This window comes from Alexandromys fortis, unplaced genomic scaffold (assembly GCF_014885135.2).
Source record: "Alexandromys fortis isolate MF-2015 unplaced genomic scaffold, M_Fortis_MF-2015_v1.1 scaffold_135, whole genome shotgun sequence".
Taxonomy (NCBI): Eukaryota; Metazoa; Chordata; class Mammalia; order Rodentia; family Cricetidae; genus Alexandromys; species Alexandromys fortis.
Genome location: NW_026068036.1, coordinates 1,611,097 through 1,626,166, shown reverse-complemented (window position 1 = coordinate 1,626,166; position 15,070 = coordinate 1,611,097). Strand labels below are relative to the sequence as shown.

At 37.0% G+C, this 15,070-nt stretch overlaps 1 protein-coding gene across 4 annotated transcripts in view; it reads left to right on the top strand.

Moving 5' to 3' along the window:
- Positions 1-15,070, top strand: part of Zfhx4 (zinc finger homeobox 4) — a 181,961-nt gene that overhangs the window by 79,493 nt on the left and 87,398 nt on the right. The gene's annotated exons all lie outside the window — the stretch shown is intronic.

Sequence of the window (15,070 nt, the reverse complement as noted above, 5' to 3'; positions counted from 1 at the left end):
TCCTTCCTTCCTTCCTTCCTTCCTTCCTTCCTTCCTCCCTCCCTCCCTCCCTCCCTCCCTCCCTCCCTCCCTCCTTCCCCCCTTCCTTCCTTCCTTCCTTCCTCGGTTAAACATCTCCTGAAATACCTTTACAGACATGCTCAGAGGTATGTCTCTTGGATGATCCCAAATCCTGTCAAGTTGACAGTGAAGATTGCCCTGCACATTAGATAATAAGTTGAGCATGTTGCTGAAGAAAAACACAGGGACTGCATGTTACTAGGGTAATAAGGTAAAAAAAGAAAATAAATCAGATTTTTTAAATAGTTCTAAGAAATAGTAACTATAAATATTTATATGACCCACCTAAATTGTATGCCCCATTACACTTGATATTGTTAATTATTATGCATACTGTAATATCTGGTGTGAAAGTGACCATAGGGAAATACATCACTTAGCAATACATCACTGCAGATGGATCCCATTAACTTTCACATGCTTAAAATACAGCAGCTAAGCATTGTAATATCTATAGATTCATAATCTTTGCCATTTATCTCTCTCATTGCACGGCTTGGATTTGAAAACAGCAATAAAATGGAGAGAGGAGAGGAGCCTGTAGAATGCCACAGGGGCTCTCTCCTAGAATTGGTTGGATCCCATATGTGCAGTCAAAATCACAGTTTTAAGTGGCCATGCATCTTTACATTTCTTCATGTAGAAAGGACAAAGTTGGGTTAAACTTTAGACACTTTCTCAGGAGAAACGCTTGATGCAGATGAGATGTGCTTGACATGATGACTGAGGAGAGAGGAGACTCCTCAACATGTTTTCATGAACTGGATAGATTGTTTGTATTTATTTCTGTACTTTCATGACCATCTAGACCTAGTAAATTAGGGAGAGGTATGTCTTACCATTTTAGTCTTTAGGTCATGCTTATGCAAGAAAACTATAAAATCTCCATTCTTGTGGATTTTCTTTTTAAAAAAAATGTTAAAATTAGGCAAAGCAATAGTCTAACTAGAAACTGGAATGTGAGAGAAATGCACTCTGCAGTTGATTTTGTTGCTAATTTGTGTTACAGTGTGGAGAAAGCAATGGTTCCATTGGGACTGACCTTCTCTCTATTGTCACTGCAGCTGATTTTCTGTAAACGTATTCCCTTTCCTGATCGCAGGTTCCTTTTGTGTGGCTGTCCTCTTACCCACTACTGTTGGCTACTGTGGGGTACTGGCAGCCTTCTCCTCCCAGCTGGTGGTGGCTAAGAGGCACTCCACCATTGTTCCAGGTTCCTGAGTTGCTTCACAATAGGTTCCAGACTGAGGTTAATTAACAACTCTGGTAACAACTTCTGGAGCTCAGGGGGTTCAAACAAAGCCCCTCTGTGACATTATTTCTTAAAGGGTGAGGAATAATAACCCAACTTCCAGGCACCATCTCACAGGCCACTTTTCAGTCAAGGAAGCTCAACAGAGAAAGTCATGAGCTGTCATAAAATGCTATTCCAGATATAGCTACTTAGAATAGCCCAGGCACTTGGTAACCTAAAGGACAAGTTAATAGTAATTTCACCTCATTTAGTCGTGTTTAAGGTCCTTAAGAGTTATGCTTAATAGACCATAAAACATTGTACCTTGAGACGCTACTTAAATGCAGTTTTTCCAGAAAGTCAATTAAAAAAATAATCATTATGAGTGTTACCTAAGCTACACATAGGCTTTTGTGTAATTAAAATTTTATATGACTCAAAAATCCAAACAAAAAGATTTATTTGTTTTATCTAGAGTTTATATTTTTGTGATTTGCATAATAAATATTTTAGTCAAATTAAATGAAAATATCACTATATTATATACATATGCTAACATATATTTTGAATCAGATATATTTAGCTTCTATAATAACTAGCTGTAGGATATAAATCTGGCAGAAATCAGCTATTCATGGCATGGGACCAAATCTAAGAGGTAGTTAGAAATAAAATGCAATGATGTCAATGTTCCTAAGTTAGGAATTCATAGTCAATGGATTAAATGTGTCAGAATTTAGGCTTTCACAAAATGGGAGATGAAATACAGTCCTTGTCTGTTGCATTCCTAGGCATTACATTTTAAGTACTGTATACCTGTTATACAGTTATGCTATTTAATCTGAAAAACAAAGCAACTTCAAGAATTACTATAACTTAATAAAAAGATGAGAGAATTGAAAGTAGTAATCATGTGAAAAGTACTGTACATAAATAGGAAGGAAAGAAGAAAGTGGTTAAAAGTGTATAGATAATGCCTCACTATCTTTAGGAATTGTGTTGAGCAATGTTAAAGAGAACAGATTGGGCATTCATCCTTCAAGTCAATAGATACCAAAAGTTTGCTATAGGTAATTGGGCTTTTTGCTAAGGAACGGTCTTTAATGTCAATGTCTGCCTGTAGCAAATATTTTACTGTCTTTTCTCCAATTTTAACATGATTTGCCTTTGGTTGTCTCTGAGACCCTAATCAGATCAACCAATCTATCAGCCCATTATCTTATGAATTAACAAGTATTCAAAAGTTACCACAGCTTTGAAATGATCTCTTTCATGACATGTGGACATAGCTTTAATTATGCTACATGGAACTCAAATACATGTATAACCTTTCTTTGAGGACATACCCAAATTCATTTATTGCTTGAAAAATATAACCATAATCACAGGCATGTTATCAATAGTATTGAATGTCTATGGTATTTAAAACATACCTTTAAGATGTGTAGGCATTAAAATGACCTATAAATTTAGAATAATAACAAGTGCACTAAATATTTTCTATACAGAATGGGACCTAGCAAATGATATTGAGAAACATATTGTGAAAAAATTATTTAATAAATGGCAATTTATTAAAATAATCTGTAATGATTGTTCAAAAGTTCCTTTTAAACACAAGATTTGTTTTTATTATTTTTCAAAATTTTTTAAAGGAATAATTCATTATCTCAAAAATAATCAAACTTATTCTTTCTCAAGATGCTCTATTGCTGTGGGTTGTACACTGTAAAGATTTGTCTCTCATATTGGTTTAATAAAATGCTGATTTGCCAGTAGTCAGGCAAGAAGTATAGGTCGGGCAACCAGACTAGAAGAATTCTGGAACGAGGAAGACAAAGAGTCAGTTGTCATGTAGAAACAGAGGAAGCAAGATGAGACTGCCAAGGTACCAAGCCATGTAGCAAAACAGTGATAAGAATTATTGGTTAATTTTAGTTGTAAGAGCTAGTTAATGATAAGCCTGAGCTAATAGACCAAACAGTTTATAATTAATGTAAACCCCTGTGTGTTTCTTTGGGACTGAATGGCTGTGGGACCAGATGGGACAGAAACTTCTGAAAACACTCTATAATATCATTTCCATAGTTTTCATACAGCAGAAGACAATCTATTACAGTAGCCAGTTTCATTCTATGTCTCACATAAGTGTGTGTGTGTGTGTGTGTGTGTGTGTGTGTGCGTGTGTGTGTGCACCAACATGGCAATAATGACATGAGAGTAGGTGGCAGAATTGCACTCCAGTCTTGTCACAAGGTGGGTGACAACAACATCGTAACCTTAGTATTTGGGCTTTCTGTCCACTAAAGTGGACATTCTAAAGTGAAAATTCTGTGGGGCGAAGTAAGGTGTCTCACCACCGCACACTTGTCATTCCATTTGACCCTCTCCATTTCTGCTCTATGCCTCTTGTGGAATACTATGTTAATATTTCCTAGCTCCTACAGATAACATAGGTAAAGTAGGTTAATTTCTTCAAATTTGACCTAATAAATGGGAAGAAACCACAGTATGGGTCCTTCTGCTTGGTAGTCTTCCCTCGCATTTGTGTTTCCTTGTTACACTGCACACTGCCATGGTGCTGGGTAATATAAAAATTTAGATAAAAAATTTAGAGATATGCTGCACATATGTCGAAGCAAAGAATATGGGCAGAATCTATTGAATGTTTACACACAAGTTGTCTATATTTCTGCCTGACTTAATCTTATAAAAAATTGACAGGGAAAAATCATACCATTTTACATAGAAATTGTGTCTTCAACAAATTAGCAAACCTCTGAAAGATGAATAGCTGGTGAGTGGGGAGAAAAAAGTAAGCCCTTTCAGTCCTGAAAGCATGTTCCCCTGCCAAAAAAATGCATTATGTCACCTAGCATTAGAGCAGTGTTTCTTTTCTAAATACAGTCATATAGGTAGTTACTGTCTTGTTATGGAATGTGTGAAGATGAATGGGCCATCATCCTGTGTTAGATAATCAGTGCAGTAACTAAGGCATGCATGATGGTTTGAATAAGAATGGCCCTCATAGGTTCATATATTTGAATGCTTAGTCACCAGGGAGTGAAGCTATTTGAAAGGATTAGGAATTGTGGCCCTGTTGGGGAAAGTGTGACTTTGTTGGAGGAAGTTTGTCACTGGGGGTGGGCTTTGGGGTTCCAAAAACCCAAGTCAGCTTCAGTGGCTCTTGACCTGCTGCTTTTGGATTAGGATACAGACCTCTTAGCTACTGTGGCTGTCCATGCATTGAAACTACTCCCTGCCAGGGGCTGGAGAGGTTAAGAGCATTGGCTGCTTTTCTAGAGGTCCTGAGTTCAATTCCCAGCAACCATTGATGGCTCACAGCCATCTACAATGAGATCTGGTGCTTTCTTATGGCATGCACACACATAATAAATAAATAAACTTTTTTTTTTAAAAAAAAAGAATATACTCCTTGCCATGAGGATAATAGACTAACTCTGAAGCCGTACACAGATCCTAATTAAATGCTTTCTTATATAGGAATCACCACTGTCATGGTGCCTCTTCACAGCAACAGAACACTGACTAAGACAGCATGTATGCAAAGAGCTGTTCAAAATACAGAATATGCTAATCATTACAAGAGAGATTCAGAAAAGTACCTTTTGTTTTACAGGAAAACAAAAGTCTTTCTCAGTGTAGTAGTTAAGTCTTTTCTGTGGAGATAACATGTGGACAGAGATTAAGGAATGAGTACAAAATTCAAGATGTCATTATTTTTCTCTACTGTGTAGTACTCCATTGCGTAAATGTACTACATTTTCCTTATCCATTCTTTGGTCGAGGGGCATTGGGGTTGTTTCCAGGTTCTGGCTATGACAAACAATGCTGCTATGAACATAGTTGAGCACATGACCTTGGGATATGACTGAGCATACGCAAAAGTGGCATTGCTGAAAATTTGCAGACAAATGGATGGATCTAGAAAACATCATATTAAGTGAGGTAACCCAGAATGAGAAAGACAAATATCACTTGTACTCACTCATAAATGGCTTTTAGACATAAAGCAAAGGAAGTCAGCCTACAATTCACAATCCCAGAGAAACTAGACAACAATGGGGACTCTAAGAGAGACTTACATAGATCTAATCTACATGGGAAGTAGAAAAAGGCAAGATCTCCTGAGTAAATTGGGAGAATGGAGACCAAGGAACAGGTTGAAGGGGAGGGGAGAGAAAGGGAGGGGAGCAGAGAAAAATGTAAAGTTCAATAAAATGAATAAAAAAAAGAAATGAGTGCAAAGTGAGCATGCATGCGTAAGTCATGTTGGAAAGGCCATAAGAGCAAGACTCAGAACAAGGACACATGATAAAGGAATGTTCTGCATGCCTTGGGCTAAGGGAGCCCACAATGAACACCAGTCAGGACAGGAATGCCCCCAATAGGTTTTTGATTACCAGATTGGTGTAATATGATATGAGGTAATGCAAAGTGATAGAAAACAGCAGTATTTGGAACTGTAGTGCTAAGAGATTTCCTGGGATTCCTGAGATTTCAGGCCGTCTTAGTGGATGGTTGGTGACAGCAGCTCCAGAGATAAATGCCAAGTTGATAGAGCAGGTTGGTCTAGGAAGAGTGGGAAAGAAGAAGGCTATGCTAGAATAAGAAAACCCCTGCTAGGGCAGGAATATGAACTGACATCCACATTTCTGTTTGTAAAACCGCCAAAATGTGGATAGTGCAAAGGAGAATACAGGCAAGACAAAAAAGGATGATAGTCCAGGCATGGTCAGTTGCTCATGCCTGAAATCTCAGCACTTGGGAATGGAGGCAAGAAGAATGTGAGTTTGAGGGTAGCCTACATATAGGAGATGCTGTCTCAAAAGCAAAACAAGATAAAGTGAAAACAAGAGAAGCAAGAGAAAGGACAGTCGTGAATGGGTTCTCAGAGTTTAGAGTGAAAAACAAATCCCAGGAAGAAGTAAGCTAGGGTACTGGGTTAGATATGTGCTATGCATTTATGGAGAAAGGTTGTAGGTAAGAATTGGGATTTGTGAATACTCTTCATTCAGGGTTGAAATTAGAGGAAGATAGAAAATCAAGCTGAGACCAAAGACAGAAAGATTATGTTCATAAGAAAGAAAATGAGGGGCCAAGAGGTGGTTTAGCACTTAAAATGATTGCTAGACAAGTGTGAGGATTAGAATTGTGATCCAGGCAAATGCCGTATGGGTGTGGTGACCAATCTGTAATTCCAGTTTTTGGAAGGGTGAGATAGAGTCTCCCAAAGCACTGGATAGCAAGACTAGATGTTTCATATCTGTAAGCTCTGGGATTCATTAGAAGACCCTATCACAGTGAATAAGGGAATAAGGTAAAAAAGCAACTGAGGGTGATTTCTAATACCTCAGTCTTTGGGGTTCACATGCCACACACACACACACACACACATACACACACACACAAACTCCCACATTTTGTGCGTGCATGTTTATATACAAAATACACACATCCACAGCACACAAACATGAAAAAAATGAGTGGAAATTTTTTTCTTTAAAAAAAAAAGACCAAACAGAGCAATTACAAAAAAGAGGTTACAGGAGACTTTTGTGTGTATGCTAAAAGCTAGAAAAAGAAGACATTTCAGGAAAATGAAGTCATCACTGTCAAGTTGTATAAAGAAACTCATGATATAAACCATGTCTCTAAACATTCTAACCTTTACACATTAAAAGGAATCTTTTTTTTAAAAAAAAAAATCTTCATGATACAGTCTTGGTATGTCTGATGTAATCTTCATCGCTTTAGAATTTTATGTTATGTATTGATAGAATTTCACTTGACTCTATTTATATCAAAAAATATCACTTCATTTCACTCTGTCTACAAATTATTATCTGTATCTCTGATTCCCAACCTTCTTAATGTTGTGGCCCTTTATTACAGTTCCTTATGCTATGGTAACGTCAACCAAAACACTATTATTGTTACTACTTCATAACTGTGATTTTGCTACCATTATTATAATGTAAATACCTGTTATTTTCTATTGTCTTAGGTGACCCCTATGTTTAACCCCCAAATGGGTCATGACCTACAGGTTGAGAACTATTGATCTGTATCAATGTCTACTGGTTATATAAGCATATACAGAAAAAAATCCTCTTAAAATATTGCTGAAATACTTAAATATAAAAAAAACCCCTTATACTTTTTCTTCTAGCATCATGTTTTGTGTGCTATGACTTTGCTGTTGTTCAAAGTAGTTTTTAGCAACATACGCATTTGGGGAGTTGAAGTCAGATTTTGAACTTTGGATTGGGTTGCTGTTTCTGCCTTGTACTTCAGGAGTCTGAACTGGTGCTTGACTATCCAAGACAGAGGCTGGAAAGACAAAGTAAAGGTTACATTGTTGGTTTTGTTTGTTTGTTTTATCACCATCCTACCAGACAATGAGAATCCTAGCTTTGTATAGCCTTTCAGTGTCATCTCAAATAGACTTGAGATGACACACATTCTGCTAAAAATATCATTGGTACTTTTACAAATGTACAAAACCCCAAATTTTTTCTATAAGTAATGGCAGGCTGGGTGTGGGGGGCTGGAGAGATGGCTCAGGGGTTAAGAGCACTTGCTGCTCTTTCAGAGGACCTAGGTTCAATTTCCAGCACTCATGTGGCTGCTCCCAATTGTCTCTAACTCAAGTTCCAAAGATCTGGCACCCTCACTCATACATACATGCACTAAAAACACCCATGCACATGAATTAATAACAAGTAAATTTAAAACAAAGCAAAACAAAACAAAAAGTAAGGACAAACTCAGTATCAATATCTCATAGTCATCTTAAATTTAGTATGTCTGCAATGGGCATCCTTTTCATCGTAGTCAAGGGTAGCATCCTGAATCCATGTATGCAAGTTAGGAAGTATAGAGCATTTTTAATCATTTTTCCTTTGTGATCCACTCTCCATGCCAAGCAGACAAGATGTATCAAGTAGCAGATCTAGACTAAGTTTTCAGACATTGGTACTTCTTCTCTCCTGCATGCTCAGAGCCATGCTAATTTCTCCCTCAGCATGTTTACTGAACTTACTGCTGTATGCTGGACATTTGGGAGAACTGAAGATGCAATAATAAGTAATTAGTCTGTGGCTTCATAAAGCTTACAGATTGGTAGAGAAAATAAAATTTATTAATCAAATATGCTATTTTATAATTATTGATAAGATACACATTCCAAAAGACTATATGCTGTAAGGCAAGAAACTGTCAGATTTCTTAAGAAAAGAAAAACTTTTAAGTTAAAATATTTGAGTTATAACATAAATAGGATTAAGAGATACAAACATGAGAAGAAAAACATTCAATGTTATATGGGTTTATAAAAAGGAATGGGAGGTTTCAGAGAAAGTGATAAAATAAGAGAAGTATGTAAAAGAAGAAATGCTTAGATGTCTTTTTTAGGGTTTAGTGACACTTTATATTTAGGTTGTATGAAAAAACAATAAAGATTGTTTTAGATTTCTTTCATGAGTCACTAGATGACTTTAAGTTGATGCTAACTGAAAGATGTAATGATAGAATATAGTATAATAGAAAAAGAAGATATTTAGTCTGGCTCCATCTTTCATTGACCATGACCTTGATCAAGATCCTTGATTTTTAACGTTTTTATTCTTCCATTCTTAAAGTAGTAGTCAATACTGATATCTACATCATAGGGTGTATTATGGGATTTAATAAAGGAATATGTTAGGTATGTAGGACAATACTTCATACATTAAAATTATTCCATAAATGTGGGTGATTGTAAGAAGAGTGGAGAGTCAGTAGGGACAGAATCAGCCCACTCTTTAAATTTGGAGTTAAAATGAAATCCATCTTCTATATAGAAATGATTAACTTCACAAAAAGTTTTTCATGCTAAATGTTAGAGAACTCAACATATAATTAGTAATGGATAAGGAAGATCAAAAAAAAAATCAAGAAAATGATGGATAAAGTCGGAGGCTGAAAGAGATACAGTGGTTAACTGTCTTGATACTTCTTTGACTTGAAGAAAAACAGAGGCACAACTGTTTCTCAGTTCAGGCATCACATCTTGGCCAGAGTGTTCATTCTGAACCATGAAAGCAACTCATTCTACTCCCAGTTAGCATCTATCAGTGACATCCTGAAGCATTTATTTAGTTCCAAATGCCATTGCAACCACATTTCTTTGTTCTCTGGCCTTTACTTTAAATGTGTCAAATATGACATAGTTTCTCTTCCTGTAGATGTAGTGCATGCTACTTTATCTGCCTTGCCTGTCTTACACTCTGTTCTTAAGGCTCATTCTGAGAAGGCCTTCCAGAACAGGTGCTGGAATATCTCTGAGGAAGGGATACCAAAAGCATTTTCCTTCTACCCTGTGGAACTGTATTTCCTTCCAGGAGAAACATTGGTACTCTAGGCCAAATTTGTTTTCTGACTTGTTATTATTTCTGACAAGTGTCCAGAGGGAATAGTGTGTATACAAAATGGATAAGGAAAATGTTGAACATTTACACAATGGATTACTACATAGCAGAAAAAATAACGACATCTTGAATTTTGCAGACAAATGGTTAGAGCTAGAAAACATAATTTTGAGTAAGGTAGCCCCAGATACAGAAAGACAATTATCACAGGTGCTCACTCATAAGTGGTTTTTAAACATAAAGCAAAGAAAGCCAGCCCACAAATCACAATCCCAGAGTACCTAGAAAACAATGAGGACCCTAAAAGAGGCATACATAGATCTAATATACATGGGAAGTAGAAAGTATAAAAAGACAAGAGCTCCTGAGTACATTGGGAGCATAGGGACCTTGGGAGAAGGCTGAAGGGCAGGGTAGAGGCAGGGAGGGGAGCAGAGAAAAATGTAGAGCTCAATAAAAATCAATTTTAAAAAGGAAAAAAAAAACAAATGCTGTGGGATTTGAAGGATGGAGAGAAAGTAGATTCCTCTAACTTCTCCCAACTTCACACAAACAGTTCACATTTACTCCGATATTGGAAAAGTAGTTTCACACAGGAAAACTAAGGCTCAGAACAGAGCACATCAAGATTATACTTATATTCATACTGAACTGAGGTATGTGAAGATGGAAGAAAAGTTTTGGTGTAATTTGAAATGCCACAAAATCACTAAAGGACTCTGTAAAGAAGATCTTTTCATCATACATATCTTTTTGTATCATCATGGTTTTAGCAACTTTCTTTAGCCTGACTGGAAGATTAACCCATCATGTGTATCTTCAAGTCTTTAAGTCCTTACTATTTTCTCATAATCCGAGGAAGGTTTTGTGGTTAAAAAACTAAGCCCTTCGGACTGGTGGCATATTTAACGGTGGTACAAAGTAGATGTAAGCAAGGTTGTTCACCAGAAGATGGAGAAGGGAACATTTAAACCCTCCACTGAACTAGAGGAAATGAGCATCACTCTAGTATTAGACATTGAAAATGACTTCCTTTATTACCCCGGAAATCGTGGACTGTCTCAAATGAACTGAATCATTATATTTGATTTACTAATGTATTTCATCTGCACTTACAGATTTTCATCTTTTACTGTGGTTTAAAAATGGCACCTAGAAGTTTTCCCTTTTTTTTTTTATATTGAGGATGGGAGGAAAACTATATCTCTCTTGTCAGGTACATTGTTTCACTTGTACAAGTAGAAGAGGTTAAAAAATGCCAGCAAGACAGCGAAGCATTAGCCATTCAGGAAAACCGAGAATTTTCTATTTCTGTTTTGACCAGACTGAATGAAAACACTTAGCGTTTTAGCTTTCCTTACATTAGAACCTCATTTGAATTTGAGAAGTGAAAGTTGGTCATCTGAGAATCATCAGATAATGATAGGCACTGCCATCACAACCACGTGTGCCTATTGTGGAAGTCAGGGCCCTTTGATGCGTCACTCATGTGCTTGGTATCATGTCTGTGATGTCAGCCTTGGCAGGTAACTATGAGAATACTGAGGAAAAAAAGATTTCAAATGATAAATGATATCATATGTCCAGCAGAAAGGAATAAATGTCCAAATCTGTTCATTGGATTTTCCCCAAATTGTAATTATTTTCCTATATATTACATTCTCATTTCAAAACATTTGTAATTAAGCTGAAGTATGAAGTCTAGTCATACTGGTGCTTAGAAGTGCATCTCTCCTACTCAGCTTACTCTACTTTAGTTTCTGAATCTTGATAATTTTTCAGTTTTATTCCTGCTTCTGAATCTTGACCAAATTTCTTTGCTTTTGCTATTTTATGGGTGAATTGGAAATAATAAATGATGCAAATACCAAACAGCTAGGATCTAGGAAATAGCTTACTCGGTGCATGCTTATCTCATTAACATGAGTTTCTGAATTTGATCCAAAGAACCCCTCCAAAAATGTTGGGTGCTGTGGTGCATTCTTGTAATCCCAGCTCTGAGGATGTAGAGACAGAAAAGATTCTTGGGACTGGCTGACAGTCAGTCTAGGCTAATTGGTGAGCTCCAGTCCTGTGAAAGACACAATATATAAAGAGATCACATTCCTGAGGATGATAACTGAGATATTGTCCTTTGGCCTTCACAAACCGGTTCACAAACTTGCATCTGCAGAGACCTGAACACACACACACACACACACACACACACACACACACACACACACCATAATAAAAATAAACCCGGGAAGGATATAAATGCATCTCCAAAACAAAGTACTTACTTTGAAGCAAATTAGTTCAAACTGTGAGTATACTTTCATATTAACAATCCAAATTTAAATAATTGATCTTTACAATGATCTTTTAAACACATAAGTGTAGTATAACACTTCCTGAGCTCGTTGCTGGAATTTAGAAATCAAAGGTTTTTCCTACAAGACACAGACCAACTTTCATATGCACAGGTTTGCATAATCCCAGATCAGAGACTTTTGGAAAAAAACTAATTAAGACTGTGTTAAGTATTTGTAGACTTTTTCTGGTCCTTACTCCCTAAATAACATAGTATTATGTATATTTACGTTAGATTGGGTCTCATAAGTGATCTTCAGGTTATGTATTAAGGTATAGGCACATCTTACACTACCGTACAGAAAGCACTGAGTGTCCATGGACTTCACCATTCCAGGGATTTCTAGAAACACAGAACTGTAAAAACTAAGAAACAATTATCATGAATTTAAAAATTTCTTTGTGGCTCATGTGCTTGGGTCCCATGAATAGTTTAATTTTAAAGATACGTGAAGTAGTAACAAATTATTTAAATCTTTTGTTTTGTATTTATAAAACATTGTCAATGGTCATGGTGACCACTTATTGGACACAAGAATATTTGGCCAACTTCAGAGATATCAGTCAAAATCCAGTATTTCCAGCTAGAATTCTTTGGATAAAGTAAATAATTTGTAGCATGATTAGATTTTCCTAGATGCCAAGGTCACAGGCTCTAAGAACATGAATAGGTCCCCTGAATGATGTGACAAGTGTAAAAATAGTCATGCCTAAAAGCAGAAAGCCATGCAAAACCCAGCTGCTTGATCACTGCCTAGGTAAATTATCATCACCACTGTGCTTAAAACACTAATGAGAAAGATTTTTTAAAGACTTAGGTTGTATAAGAGCTTTGTACCTAGAACTGATGGAAGTAATTGGTCAATTGCTTAATCAAGTCCTCCTTAGAGCTGAATGGGAAATGGAGGAGAGAAAATGTAGGCCGGGCGAGTAACGCAACAAGTCGGCAGAGTTCGCTATACAGAAAGAAACAAAGATAGCGGTAATTAATGACCCTGACTGTGTGCCAAAAAAGCTTTCTTCTGACAACTCCAACTTAATTAAAACTTAAGACATTTCAATGCCCTCAGAAAGCCCCCGATGGGGTGAACTCTTGCAGACTCGTGAGAAAATTTTGTAAATTAAAGGAAAAGATGTGTGTTACCACTAGGTCCAGGACTCTAATCCCTGACAGTCAAAGAATCTATTTAGCCCAGGCCTTTTCTTTTAACCATCTCACACCTGCAGGCTTCCTGGCACTTCCTCTGCTCCGAGAAGGCTGTTTTTGTGTTTTACGGAAGATCAGATAATAGGGGTCTTGCTGTTCCTTTTGTTTCTGCGCATTGTTCATTAGCCTGTGAGTGTTGCAGACACACTTGCTATGCTTGGCTTGCTTGGGAGTCGGGCATCCTCTGAAAGGCTCCAATGGGACAACACGGGGTGAAGATGGGTTGATGGAAGAACTAAAGGGTTTTTTTCTTCTCCTTTTTTTTTTTTTTGGTATGTGGATCCCCCCCTCTCCAAATGTGAAAGTGGCTCAAATTAAAACTCACAGTTGATGGGGCAGCCTGAATGCTTGTGACCCGCTGTTCTTAACACAGAGGAGTGACAAGGAGCAAAGTTCTGTGCTACACATTGTGGATTGGAGCCACAAGGAAATGTGTTGTTAAATAGCCCTTGCTCCTTTTATCAGTACCAATTTTAATTCCATTGAATCAACAGGCAGAAATATCCTGTACAAGAATGGAAGAGGCATGCTATGCCATGAAGAAAATAGGGTGATGATCTATTTACTAATAAATAGATCCCAAACTGAAATCTTAAGAAATAATCTTAGTTGAATACCAGTTGTTGAGAATGCTACCCAGTTTGCATGTTAGGGGAGGGGAAAGTTTAATTTCCCCTGATTCTCCTCTGGAAAGTATTTGGTATGTAATAATCACAAACAGTATCCCCATCAGGCCAGGAGGCATACTCACACATGCACTCCAGTGTCCTGTGACCTCTCTTCATGGACCTGAGGTGTGGCTGGTGCTTTTGAAGGATATTGCCTGTTTTCTTCCAGGTTCCCCTTTCTAGGTGCCCCTTCCAAGCAGAGCAAATCTTGTCATCAGGTACTGCATAGTCGGTTGTTTGGAATCCAGATCTTTGCTAAGCTTAGTTGTGCAGAATTTGTTTGTTTGCATGTTTCTTTTTTCTTTTTTTGGGGGGGGGTGGGGGCATCAGTTCATAAACCAGAATTTATATGAGCTAAGCTAAACATCCTCTTCTGGGAACAGAAGAATCAGAACCTAAAGTTAAAAAAATGCTGAAAGCGATGCTTTAGAGCACAGTATCACTTCACTTGGTTAAAAAAATTAACACTCCTCTTCATGAGTGTTACAAGTACTGTCCACGGTGCCTGTTGTTTGACTTTTGGAAAGACTCACCAGCTAGCTACTCTTTATTAACAACTTTCAGATGCTCAAAGCAGAGAGGATGGAGATAGAAGGCAGAAATCAACATGCTTGATCTTAAATATAAAGTTGTATTTGTTGGCTCCAGTCAAATTCCTAATCTTTATCTATCTAATCTAACAACAAATAAATGCCACCTGTGCCCATTTTAATAGAAGCACATAAAATATTTTGGTTACTTACTAGAACTCATGTAGTTTGTATTGAGTCTAGCTATTAATATTTTCTTCTCTGCATTACTGTTCTTATTTGGAAGGTTTGCCTGTTGAGTGGAAGTAAACCGCCCCAATTAAAATGGGGGGAAAAGTTTTTTTTTTTTAAATAAACTACTGTAACAGAATATGTTTGGAAGTTGTAAAAGTTTTTCCATTGAAAAAATCAGAATTTAAGAGGATCCTGTTACACGCTGGGGGCAGAAATCAGAGTCAGCAAAGCTTGCAAAAACAGATTTTTTTTTTTTAAGCAAAATTTGTTGCGGGTCACTGTGAATGGTAAAAGGGAGAAAGCCTCACATCATAGTGTCTGGTTTGAATTAGATTAAACTTCAAATTAAGTTA